This window comes from Lygodium microphyllum, chromosome 21, assembly GCF_053477565.2.
Source record: "Lygodium microphyllum isolate KBCC chromosome 21, Lygodium_microphyllum_v1.1.10, whole genome shotgun sequence".
Taxonomy (NCBI): Eukaryota; Viridiplantae; Streptophyta; class Polypodiopsida; order Schizaeales; family Lygodiaceae; genus Lygodium; species Lygodium microphyllum.
In genome coordinates this window covers 58,217,940-58,231,273 of record NC_141155.1, presented here as the reverse complement: position 1 = coordinate 58,231,273, position 13,334 = coordinate 58,217,940, and positions in this window count along the sequence as shown.

Sequence of the window (13,334 nt, the reverse complement as noted above, 5' to 3'; positions counted from 1 at the left end):
AGGAAGAGTTGAATGCTAACTATCTTAGAGAGTTGTCTTAGATCATGATGTAATATCATTTTAGGGGATTAGAGTGAGACTTTACACTACAAGTAGAGGGTTTGACACATTTAGCCCCCCCTTGTTTCTCACTCTCTTTGAATTTAGTGCAACATGGGTTCACTTTAGTTCAAGTTGTCGCGCGTAAGTAGTTGCCTATAATTGATGCTAAAAACTTGTTAGGAGACCTTAGAGTTAATTAGGAACCTTTGTTGTAGATTGATCTCATTGTGAGAATGGGACAAAGCTTCCCCTACAAAAAGACTCAAACAACCCTATGCTACAAAGTTTGGATATTTTGTAGGAGTTTTCAATGGAGTCACCTAAGTATATCTCTTAAAGGACTATTGAAATAGTGCCGTTAAGATTTTGTTAGATAGGTACATCACACCCCTCTTTATAATAACAAAGTATTTATAATCATCATTTGAGTACATTATACACCTTGTTGATAGAACTCTTAATGCTTATAAACCTACATATTCATATGACCTTCATTTCTTGTTTATGTATACCACACATTTCAAAATGCTCCTTTTGATTCCTTATTTTGCTAGTGTGTTGAAAGAGACTGGTTGGAAAGGAAGGGTGGATGGGATGGGAATGTAAAGATGTGCATAACTTGATGAAAACTTAAGAGCGAGATACACATGATGCCTCTCTTGACTCTCTAAAGAGCTATATCGTCTTTTTATCTAGTCTATATACCATATTGTTTCCTAAAGAAGAATGGGTAGATACTTATAAGATGTGCTACCATGGACTAGGCACTCTTCATCATCACCTCTAGCATTTTCTTGCACCTCTCATCACAACAATCACACATGGCAATAATCAAACATAGTCCTATTCGAAATCATTGAATCTCTTGAAAGACATTGCATAGCTTTGAGAGACTTTTCTATTAGCTTTGTGATGATCTAAAATAAAAGGCTTCATAACATATGAAGCTTTCAAATCATGCACTCCTTTGGAGAAGTTTCTTTTGCAAATCAATGAAGTAAAGCATTCTATAACTTATCTTCTTCATGTATAGGTGTAAATGATAAAATGAGGCAAAAACAAAGAGAATTCCACCTTTATCCACTAAAATAAACCCAAAACAAAGAACCAACAACAAATTCCTTGAATTTTTTAAAGAATGTTGATTCTCTATGCTAAGAACTAGATCTCTTTCTTTTTTTTAAAGCTTAATGTATAGTTATATTTGGCAAGAAGTGTTGCAACAATATAAAAAATAGATGGCAACCTAAAGATCAATAGTTTCAAGAACCCAAAGATAGACCTGAAAGCCAACATACATGTTTTGTTGGTTTGGATCAACGATGTCAAGAAAGACTTTGCATATGACATGATACAAATTGAAGTAATGGAAGACTTTGATGTCGATGTAGATGTAGCTATGTATTGTTTTCTTTTACAAAATTTATTGGATTATCTTACATATTTTTTTGGTGATATTCGAGGTCTAAGTCCAATTTGTGTGGTACATTACCATACATTTTTTATGATATAGATGTTGGAGCATCATCAACATGTTCTTGATCGATGCAACTACTCTTTGCCATTGGAGTAGTGATCCACTTATTTAGTCATGGTTCCATGTGTTCATTTTGTATGATATAGTATGGATGTTATTGTACACGATGGGTTCCAAGCCTTGGCATGCTATCTTTGAAATGGTTGGATTAAATTTCTCTTCGGATTAAGAGATATCTAGGTTCATGTCATGGCTACCATGCAGCCATCCATTGAGCTATGCCAGGTATTGAGGTTCAAATTACTATTGTAGGACCTTAGTTTTTATGCTTATCTAGGCTTTAACTAATGTAAAGCAACCCATAAGCTTCAGTAGAAAGGTAGTTATCTTGATGTACTAGTCGTGATGTATTTTTTGGAGATTTTCGATAATGATAATATTTAAGACAATGCTACTCTTGAAATACTTTTTTAATTATTATTTTTCAAGAAATATGTAGATTGCAATGTGGATCTTTTTGTATATTCAAGCAACATTTTGTATTGGTTTATTCTTGTTTATGTTATTATAGAATAGCCAATACAATTGCAAGAAAGTATAACCCCATTTTGTTAAAACTAAGTTGAACTAAATGAAATAATGGCTACCTTGAGATCAATGAGCCACTAGGAAGCCACTTTCTCTACAATCATCAACACCTTGAAATTGTCACACCTTGGGTTGGTTATCATGTATATTGGAAAGCCCTCATGAGCCAAAACTACTATACAATTGAACCTTGCTCCACCTCCCCTCTCCCCCTCCCATTCATGCAATATGTACAAGGGAGAGGAGTGGGGCAGATCCCTTATAAAGAGGGAGAGGAGGCAGATTGATATGTTGCCACTACCCTCCTCATCACCACTATTATTATTACCCTCAAGTTCATTATTATTCTTATCTTTGAGAGAGAGAGAGAGAGAGAGAGAGAGAGAGAGAGAGAGAGAGAGAGAGAGAGAGAGAGAGAGAGATGTGTCTTTTAACAACACCACTACCACCACCATCTTGGTTGCTACCATCATCTCTACCTCATCACCCTCTTGGTTGTCTCTACCCTCTACATTTGAGACTACCATTGTCTTCCAACTCCCATCACCCTCTTGAATAGGCTCGATGTTGCTCACCACCTTCTTAATGCATAGGTTCATTCATACAACTTATCCATCTATGTGGAGATCAAGGAGTTTATAGGATCATGACCTTGGATCTCAAGTGTGTTAAAATTTGATCTCAAGACTCTCTACACTTTTTGGAGATAATCATGGCCACCTTAGACACTCAAAAGTTACAAGATCATTCTCAATCAACAACAACAAGACTTTAATGGGCCTACACCTTACCCAAGAATACTTCTACAAGTTATCATGATTTTAAGGATTGGTAGGATGCAAACAAGTTTTTATAGTGATGCTAAAGAAATAGAAATTATAGAATGCCTTTGAGCTAGAATAGCATGCTTGGCAAGACAAATAGAATACACCATTGAAACCAACTAGAGATTAAAATCTTAGAAACAAGTATTGTAGTCACTCTAAGGCTTTTTTACATAAGTTGATGATTAAACCCAACAACTAGCTACAAACATAGTAGTAATAAACTCGTAGTATTGCATTGCTTGTGCTAATAATAAATGCAAGTAGAAACCAAAGGCTTAGTTAAGGAGGAAGCACGTGACGTGATGAGAGACAACATAGCCATATGTAGTTGCCATTATCTTAGTTGAGAGCCATTTTTGGTTTCAATAACAAAATGTGTGCTTGGGGCACCTATCACCTCTTTTCCTTCTCTTTACAACTAACTCCCCTAGATTGGGTCTAATCACCTTCAATGCCATTGCCTCCATGCTTGTGGATATAAGTATTCCATCGAAGTTAATGGAGGCTGCATTTGCATTAACTTCAATGGTATGCTTTTTATTGTTGGCTAATGCAAGGAGTTTAGGCTAGCCTCCTCATTGAAAATGTAGAAGTCAATTATGGGGAGGTCCATACAATCTTACTCATATTCATGTTGAAGACATTGGACATAGAAAGAAGAAGAAGAAGAAGAAGAAGAAGAAGAAAGCCGGCTTGGATGGAAGCATGATTCCATTTATTGGGTAGTTTCATGCACCACTAGAGTGACATGCTATTAATTATCGTTAGTGAAAACACAAAGAGAGAGAGAGAGAGAGAGAGAGAGAGAGAGAGAGAGAGAGAGAGAGAGAGAGAGAGAGAGAGAGAGAGAGAGAGAGAGAGAGAGAGAGAGAGAGAGAGAGAGAGAGAGAGAGAGAGAGAGAGAGAGAGAGAGAGAGAGAGATCAACTCTTATTAAGAAGTGGGCGCACGCACACGCACACACACACACACACATGCTACTCATTGATACAAATAATTGTTTTTGTGAAAATTTTCAAGCATTAGACTTTTCTTAAGGCATAATATCTAGGAAATGCTATATATATGCCATGTAAGTTTGTGTGTAGATTTGATATTTCTCTAAATTATAACATAGTGTAGATTGCTTGCCCATATGAAAATTGGCATTTAGACAATGCTTTTAACTTTTAACTTCTATGTATCCATTAACTCCATCATAACTACTTTGAGAGAATATCTAATTAGATGTGAAATTAGACTCTAGAGTGAACTCATCACTTTTAAAACATGTACACGTGCATTCCAAGCCAAGGCTCCATCAATGATACTCTCTAGAAGGTTTCAATACAACTCTCATTTCAAAGAACACGTGTCATTCCCTTTTTGTAAACAAACTAGAGATAATGTCTCTCTTTTACTTCAAGGTACCAAAGAATGCTTGCAAAAAAGATGTAGTTATAGTGTAAAGATGCCCATCACTCGCCATGCATGTCATGTTTGAGAAGGACTCCCTACCATCTCTTGTGTGTTACACCCCGCAAGAGCTTGATGTTGAGGAGACTGAAATGACAAAACGAAATGCAAATCGCCTTGATTACTTTGCGCTTAGAATAATTACATTCCTTGATTCAAGCCATAGTTTATTGGCGTACTAGAAACATCACAAACAACCACATATCAATCTCATTAGAGCCACATGCATTACTAAAATGATACACCCTTCACGTGTTGATCCTATACCTTCATGATATTTAATATATGTACAATTATGAAAGATTCTTCATGTTATCTATTCGCTCATGATACTAAGTTTCAACAAATTTGTATTATGTAATTTAGTAACAAAAAAATGCATTAAGTCAACAATTCATTTTATGTAATTTAGTAATAAAAAAATGCATTTGACCTTCCAATTTGTGGGCTACACTTGAACGAACACATTTTACTAGCTCTAGGAATTTAAGAAGATCTTAACACTTATTAGTTCCTTCCTTAATCAATTATTGAACAAGCCTATTATTCTAGAAGGATGATGTTTGATAGGAGCTATATATTAACATGATACAAAGCATTAAATGACTAGGCCAAAGAGGCTTGTTCTTTTTGGCAATTTGATAGAAGCAATACCTTATTACTAGGCCAAATATACATTTTCTATTTTGATCCAGCATTATTATGGCTATTTGATCTACTTGAAATACATTTGACCTATATGATATTCAAGTTCTTGAAAATATTTTGAATGTGTTGTTCACTACCATATAATAGTGCTAGAAAGCTAAGTATAATAAGGGTGCAAAGGGTCCATACATGCCATCCTTTGGGATAAAGGGGAAATGTTAATGACGGCAAAAAGAAGTCACAAACATCCATGTATTCCTATACTTAATTTGATGGTGATGCTTTTACGTTTGTACTTTCATGATTTAAGAAAGTAGTACGTAGAAGAACACAAAGGCTGGCATTCAATGCAACTTCAAGGTGAAACATTTAGAGATGAAGGTAAATGACTTAGTGGAACTTGTTGCTTTTATCATTTTGGTACAATAGCATAAAGGAGGTACTTGAAAGTGTACTTCATTAGAGTAGTTTTGCTTGAGAAGATACTCTAAGAAGTGGAAAACTTAGACAAAGGTGCTCCAGCTAAGCATTTAAGGTGAAAGCTGCTTAGATAGAAGAAACATCTAAAATGGGAAGATAAGTTTAGAAAGCATTATGAAAGAATTCTAGAATGGAAAGTTTGCCAAATTTATGATGCACTTTTAAAACGTGACACCAAATAAATATTATAACCACGACTTTTGCCCACTTATCGTTGGACAACAATGGGAAATCATATTTATTTTAGACCACTTGAATGATTTCCTCACTTTGCTAATACAAATTAAGAAGCACCTCGGGTGATTGGCTAAGGGAGGCTAAATACTTCAATAAACCGTGAAGCTCTCAAGTTGTCATATAATTTTGTTCCCATGCTTTTGATGTAATGTGTGATTATATAAAGCAATAATTTGATGTCTTTCTTGCTTAAGAAACAACATTGCATAGATCTTATTTGTTTTATTTGTAATCAATATTTTATCTATCACGAATCATGCTTATATTATAAGGACATAAACATCATAGCCTAATGACTTAAGGACATGCTAATAATACATATTTCTTCTTTCAAAGTTTGTGACTCTTTAATTTTTAGCAAGCATTTTAAATTCACAAGTGGCATAGAATCTCAAAAGTAGAGGGAAATAGGCAAGACAAATTTTCAAGTGACAAACTAATTGCGAGGTCATATCATCACAACTAAGCACCATGGTAGGGAGAATTGTGTTTTCCTTATTTGTTTTTTTTTTTGGGGGGGGGGGGGGGGCATGTTTCTTTTGCCAAGTGGAGTGTAGGACCTCTTGAAACAATAATAGGTTTGTTGAGCTTGGATACGTCAATATTTTGGTTGCATTTTGGGACGTTTCCTCATCCCAAAACTTATCATGCCTAGTTTAGGAGTACTTAGTGCTTTGATAGATTATAAGAGGATTTGAACGATTTAGAGAAGAAAGAAATTGGGAAAATGAATAACTTTACACATCTAGTGAGTAAGAATTAGGGTCACTATGCCTTTCTTTGTTGTCATTATGTGTAGGATTGAAAGGTTGCATGTGTTGGATGCTGAAGCTTGAAAAATTCATTTACTGGTTTAACTCGAGGTACAAACTAGTTTTCTTGAGGGTTCACTTGGCATTTGGGGAGGGTTGGCTTCAAAAACTTGCACTCAATGGCTTAGATCAACTTGGGGCTCATCCCACATAGACTCGACTACTTGATACTCTCAAAAACCACAAATTAGGCATATGCAAATTGCAAATTGATAACTTGGACTCAATTTATTTTTGCAAATGATTCTAGATTAATCATTTCTATGATCATGATTACTAAAAGAGTGGCTTGTATGTATCATGCATAGTATCAATAACTTGTTTTTCCATTGTTTGAATTTTCTTGGCATAGACTACTTGTAGGTTGACCATCAAGGCAAAACTCTTGGTTTTTACCTTGAGGCATCTTGAGAAACTTTGTTGGGCTCTTTTGGAGTCTTGAACTCAAGGCATTTCCCATTTGGGTTTAGTTCATATGCCACCCTCCCCCTGAGGAAAGTGATAGGGGTGTCACCCAAACCTATCGCCATAAATTACACATCACAACACCCACCTTATCACCAATTGGATCCTCAAGTACAATACATATATCGAGAAGCTATTGCAACTTGCTGACAAACCCATCTCATTGTTGCATTGCACATGTAGTTCACCACTTTACCATTAGGTAGACACACCCTAGGGAGAGGACTTGTGTGGAGGTGAATCAAAGGCAGGGTGTGGGTAGCATCAACACTAGTAGCCATCAATTCTTGATTGGCAATAACCACTCTATATATTTCCCTTCCATCTATCAAGTTCCATGCACTCTCTCTAGTTTAAGACTATTAGACCAAACAAAAGGAGCATGCCATAGGATTGGCACTTGTCTGGTAAAGGGGAAGGTTGTTGATGAAAAGGTGAGCAGAAGCAAGGAAGATGAAGAAGACTAAATGGTATTAATTCATATTTTTTTCAAATTGTGATGAAATTCAAAAGATCTTGATGTGTTAATCTAGGCATCACTCATCCATAAGTGCTGTTGTAATTCCCTAAATTTACTTATAGGTGAAGATATAATTCATCATTGTAAAAATTGAGTGACAACTGGTTGGTTGGGGCTCCAGTCCCATGCAAATTGTAATTACTCATGGAGTTGCATTTAGAAGACCCACAATTGTGAGAAGGTTTAATAAATCTCTATTCATATGTACCCAAAATAGTGTTCACAAAAGCCAAAGTGCATGAAAATTGGACAACTACATGCCACAAGCCTAGTGGAAAAGAGGGTTAAAAAGGGTGGGCTACCCAACTTTAAAAAGGAACCCTTAACCTAACCCTAATGTATATAATGTATAAAATGGAACAGAGAGCTCATTCTTGTGTGTGAAAAACTTTAGAGCATTCACTTTTTTACCTTTTTGTCTACATTTCTTGTGCACCATTTCTTGAGAGTGTGAAAGGGTGAGTGTGAGCTTGTTTGAGGGAGAGATTGTGAGGGAGATGAGGAACTAGTTGGGGAGAAGCTCTTCTCCTTCCTCTTCTTCTCCTTCTCATTCTCTATCTTCTTCTCTTGGCAAGGAGTTACTCGATGCATATGTGAATGATTTGGACATCAACTTAAGGAGCACACTACTTGAATCTTGAGACCACCCATGAGCTTTCAAGCATTGGAACTACATTGCGAGAATGTAAATAGGTAAGTCTACTACAAGAATAACTTTGTTTCTATAGCTTTACTATCTTTTTGTTGACCTTTTTTTATAAACTTTTGTTTTGAATAAAACATATTTTTTACAATTCAAGTATATATTGCAACATTCAGGACATGTAGTCTTTGCTCAAGATGTACACTTTCAATGAATGTCGTAGTGTAATATGTCATTTTGGAAAGAACACGTGTCTATAACAAGCAAGTGTACTATCAACCATATCCTCTAGTCAACCATCACATTAAGACAAAAGTAGTAGCAGTTGGAGATGAAGTTAGGCCATGAGCCATTCTAAAAGAAGAGCAAAGGTAAGCCATCTTTGTGTATGGTGGACTTTTGCTTTAGCAATCTTGCTAATATCTGTAACTAATTATGAGTAATGATGAATGCTAGGTCTAAGAGAGAGTGATAGAATGTAAATCATGCTTGTCCATTTGCCTTCATGATGGTGTAATGCCATTCAAGTTGCATCTTCCAAGCCTCTCAAGGTGTCTTGTTGAGATAAGAGCTTTAATCACCTTGGTGCTTACATGGCTCCTTAATGATAGTGGTATCTTGTTGTTGCTATAGACTTCTGCCTTTGTTGCGGCAGCTAGGATACTAGACTCGTATGTTAAATAGACTCATGTTATGCAAGATATGTAGATAGTAGAAAGTCCATATTTGGCTATGTCTTCACCTTTGTTGGAGGTGTTATTTCTTGGATGTCAAGGGTGCAAAAATGAATTGCCTCGTCTACTATTGAGGTTGGGTGTATTGTACCCCATTGAGGCTTGCAAGGAGGCACTATGGTTAGGTAGCTTGATTGCAGACCTTGTTATCAATGGTATGACTTCTACATTGCATTTAAACTCTATTAAGTGCTATCTAGTTGGGCATATAATCTAGTCTTTCATGCAAAGAGCAAGCATATTGAGTTTCGTTACCACTTTATTAGAGAGATGGTTGAGGACAAGCAAATAGAGCTTGTCAAGGTCTCTATAGATGAGAATCCTATTGATTTGCTCACTAAAAGTCTCCCAATGGAATGTTATGATATACCCAGTGCCAACATGCCTATGCATTGCAGGTGATAGCCACCCATCACTATCATTTTATTATTTATTATCTTTTATGACAATAGAATAGGGGAAGGCAGGGTACACATTGCGATTGTTGGAGTTCCTACATATAGTCTTGCTCTCTCTTATTGCTTCAACCTCTATAGCTCTTGCTTCTTGCTTATGCTTATACTCTCATTCTTGCTCATCCTTTTCACCTTTCAAAAACATATGTACATGTAATAACTAAGTATGAATGTGGTAAGGATAGATGATGTAGCTCAATGAATGTGCCATAACCAAGAGTGAATTACGTGGATATAGTCTATTGTAGAATCACTAGCATATTCTCCATATCAATCACATATGCTAGTGAGTAAAGTCCTACCTTATCACCAATGCATCTAGTGGATGCCAACTCATATGGACTCGACATCTCAACACTTTCCCTTAAGCTCAACATGAGCTCATGTACTCTAAGTATAGCCTTGAAGTAATGGAGCTTCTTAGCTCCCAAAGTCTTGTTAAAAATAGATGTATCCCGATCATTTGTATTGACATAAACTAAGTCACTTTGCTAGAATCTGCTCTCGAATGAAATGATGGTAATGGAGCTTTATGTGTTTGGTCCACATAGAATATACTAGGTTCTTAGCTAGCTTAATGCTACTAAGGTTATCACAATAGATGATAACCTGCTTGTCCATCTATAACCCTAAATCATCAAGTAGCTTGCAAAACCAAGCTACCTCACATGCTACAAGTATAACATCCCTATATTGTGTGTAGACTTGACATAGCACAATGTGTACTACACTACATCCCAATGTGGCTTTCATGGAAGCTATGTAAATTGACTCTCCAATCCAATTGTGTAGCTTAGGTTTGGCCTAGTGATCATTGAATAAATAAGGCTCCCTACAACCTTTCTATACATATAATGCATAGTGACATCGTCAATCACATCACCCTCATGTAGACCAAGTTTATAATTGATATCTAGAGATATTGAGATTGGCTTATAATTAGCCATAGCATATCAAAACATATTGTCTTTGTGACAACCATATACCTTCTAGAGTCTTGATTATCTCTATGCCAAGAAAATAGAATAGCTCTCCCAAATCATTCATTCCAAACCTAGCCTTGAAAAGACTCTTAGGATGGTCAAACTCTATCTCACTATCACCACAATAATCAAGTCATCTACACAAAATGCTTGCATAACTTTCACATACATAAAATTAGTGACCCAACCTATGCTTTGCGGAATCCAATGCTAATAAGGTATTCCATAATCCTATGATGCCATGCCGTGGTTGCTTCCTTTAATCCATACAAGGCCTCATGAAGATTGCATACACAATTAGGATGACTATCATTCACATAAGTAGGTGGTGGTTGCTCGATGTAAACTTCTTCTTGCAACCCATGCAAGAATGTATTCATGAGAAGAAGGATCTTACCTAGTAAAATGTCCCAAATATCTATATACTTTCAAAGTCTATGTTTATGTACTACTCTCATACATAAAATAAATGAAATACTCATAATTGATACATGTTTATTGAATTGTTGCCTTTGAAATTGTATATCTCTAAATATTCTTCATTGCACTATCTTTCACATTTGGGAGCTACTAGTTTTGGAAGTAAGAGTTGTTTCTTCATCAACCTTGAGAAGACTACATTGCGTCATTCCTTAGACACAACTAGTCTAAGGTATAAATTCATTATTGCATATGACTAGAGGTTGCTGAATTGTTGCCCTTGAAGTTGTGTATCTCTAAAGATTCTCTCTTGCACTATCTTTCACATTTGGGAGCCACGAGTTTTGGAAGCAAGAGTTGTTTCTTCATCAACCTTAAGAAGAATACATTGTGTCATTCCTTAGACACAACTAGTTTGAGGTATAAACTCAATTATCCATCCTTCTTGTAGTTTGATAATTCCTTGTATCCTTGTAAGAACTTATATGCTCTTCCTTAGTTTAGATCCATATGGCACTTGAGAAATATTGTGTAGCAAATGTTCTACAAGGAAACCTTAATTTTGGATATAGATTTCCTATATTATACTATGATCAAACCCTTTCTTCTTATGAATGAATAAAGCCTACATGGTTTACGTACAGACTTGCATAAAGCACCCTTAAGGCCTTTACACTCTTGGCACTCTTGTGGCAAAATATGTAGACATCCCCACTTTCTCCACATGCAATTCATAAAATTTTCTTCTCTTGATGCTTACTCTTGGCTAGACTCTTGTCTTGTTGCTTGCCAAATTTTGTCAAAAATTTGGTTGACTTTTATATCTTTAGATCCATAGTGAACTTCCATTATCGTTGTCCACATCCCTTTTGTTTATACTTTTAATTGTCTCAATACTAATATTGTGATAGGATATTTTAATTATCTTTTCTTTGCATTAAAGTTAACACAATTTAATTAATGCTTTACAAAAATGTTAGTTTCCTTTATCATGTGATTCATGCCTTACATAAGTGAGAGGGTTTCATTGCACAAAGTGGATGTTGACTCAAGGAGATGGAGGTCTACCTACAATCAATCTCTCTAAGTGTAGACATGTTTCTATGTAGGCAACTCTTAGATATGCTTAGCAAGTTATCTTGTACTTTGCTCATGTTGTGGACCTTGCTATGTTAATCTTTAGAGCATTCATTCTAAATCTTACTTAATGGAAAGACATGAGGGATCTTGACGAGGTCTTAGATATGTACATAATAGGTTTGTGACAAAGGATGATGGAGCGATGGTTAGAAAGCATTTGACATCGATAGTGTTGGAGAATCAAGAAGAAATGTGGATGCAAACATTATGCTAGACACAAATAATTGCTACCATAACTATGAGAATATCACTCTTCATCTTCCAAGGTCAAGGGAAGGACAAACATATAGATGAATTCCAAAAGAGATTGATGTGGATGTGAAGGAATGAAGTATTTGTTAGATGCCAATATGCCAGTCTACTTGTTGGGGATTGTTGGAGGGGAAAGCAAAGTGATGCAGGGCCTTTGTTCACAATGGCCAAGATGGAAGGGTTAAGGGTGTACCTGCATCACTCTTCAAAGGCCAAAGACAATACAAGGATAAGGAGAGCTAGAAGGTGTTCTAGTTTTTTCCCCTAAGTAACTTCACTTGAAATGATTGATAGGAAGATTTAGAGCTTCTATGGACCATCACCACTTGTGTGGAAAGTAATTAAAGTGACATGTTTAATTGTGGAGTAGACATCCAAACTAGTTTCCTCTTGATTCTTTTTAGAGGATATGGAGCATAAGTGCTGATTGTTTAGACAACTCCTTGCAATGTGCACCCAATAACTAGAGGAGATGGTCATGCTATCAAGTGGAGAGAGAAAATAAGTGAGGCAAAAAATTAGTGCATTGATTGTACTTGTCGTTTGCAATGGAAGTTGTTTGTAAGATTGAAGCCATCTAGGGTGAAAAGGCTACATTACACTATTTTGAGCTTCTTTTATACACGGGAATGAAAAAATGTTTACATGGTTTTGGATAGTGTTTGGATGTAAATTTTTGTCTTTTAAGTGAAAACGCCATATTGTTTTGAGCTTCTCTTATATGTGGGAATGAAAACATTTTCCTTATTTTGAAGGTGGCAATTTTTTTAAAGATATGAATTTTGGCTTGGGCATCTAGCATGATATCCACCTAATTTTGGCCAAAATTTTCATTGGTTAGTATAGTTTTGGTAGGTATACAAGAGTAAATGTACTCTTTTTTATAAAATATGTAGTGTGAAATTAGTCAAACTCCATGTATATGTGCCATCCATTCATTCTGAGTTTGTTGCATCACTTGTTAATCCTTTTTCACCCAAATTTTGATGGAATTCCCCTCTGGTTCTTCAATAGTATCACTTTTCTTCAACTCCTTTTCCAATTTTTGAAAACGAAGCCTCCTTTTTGCATATCCACAAACTCCTCTTTAGTAGGAATTTTGTTTGAGTATTATTGAGCTTTCTAAAGCAAAGCCCAAGAACTCCACTAGCATCCAA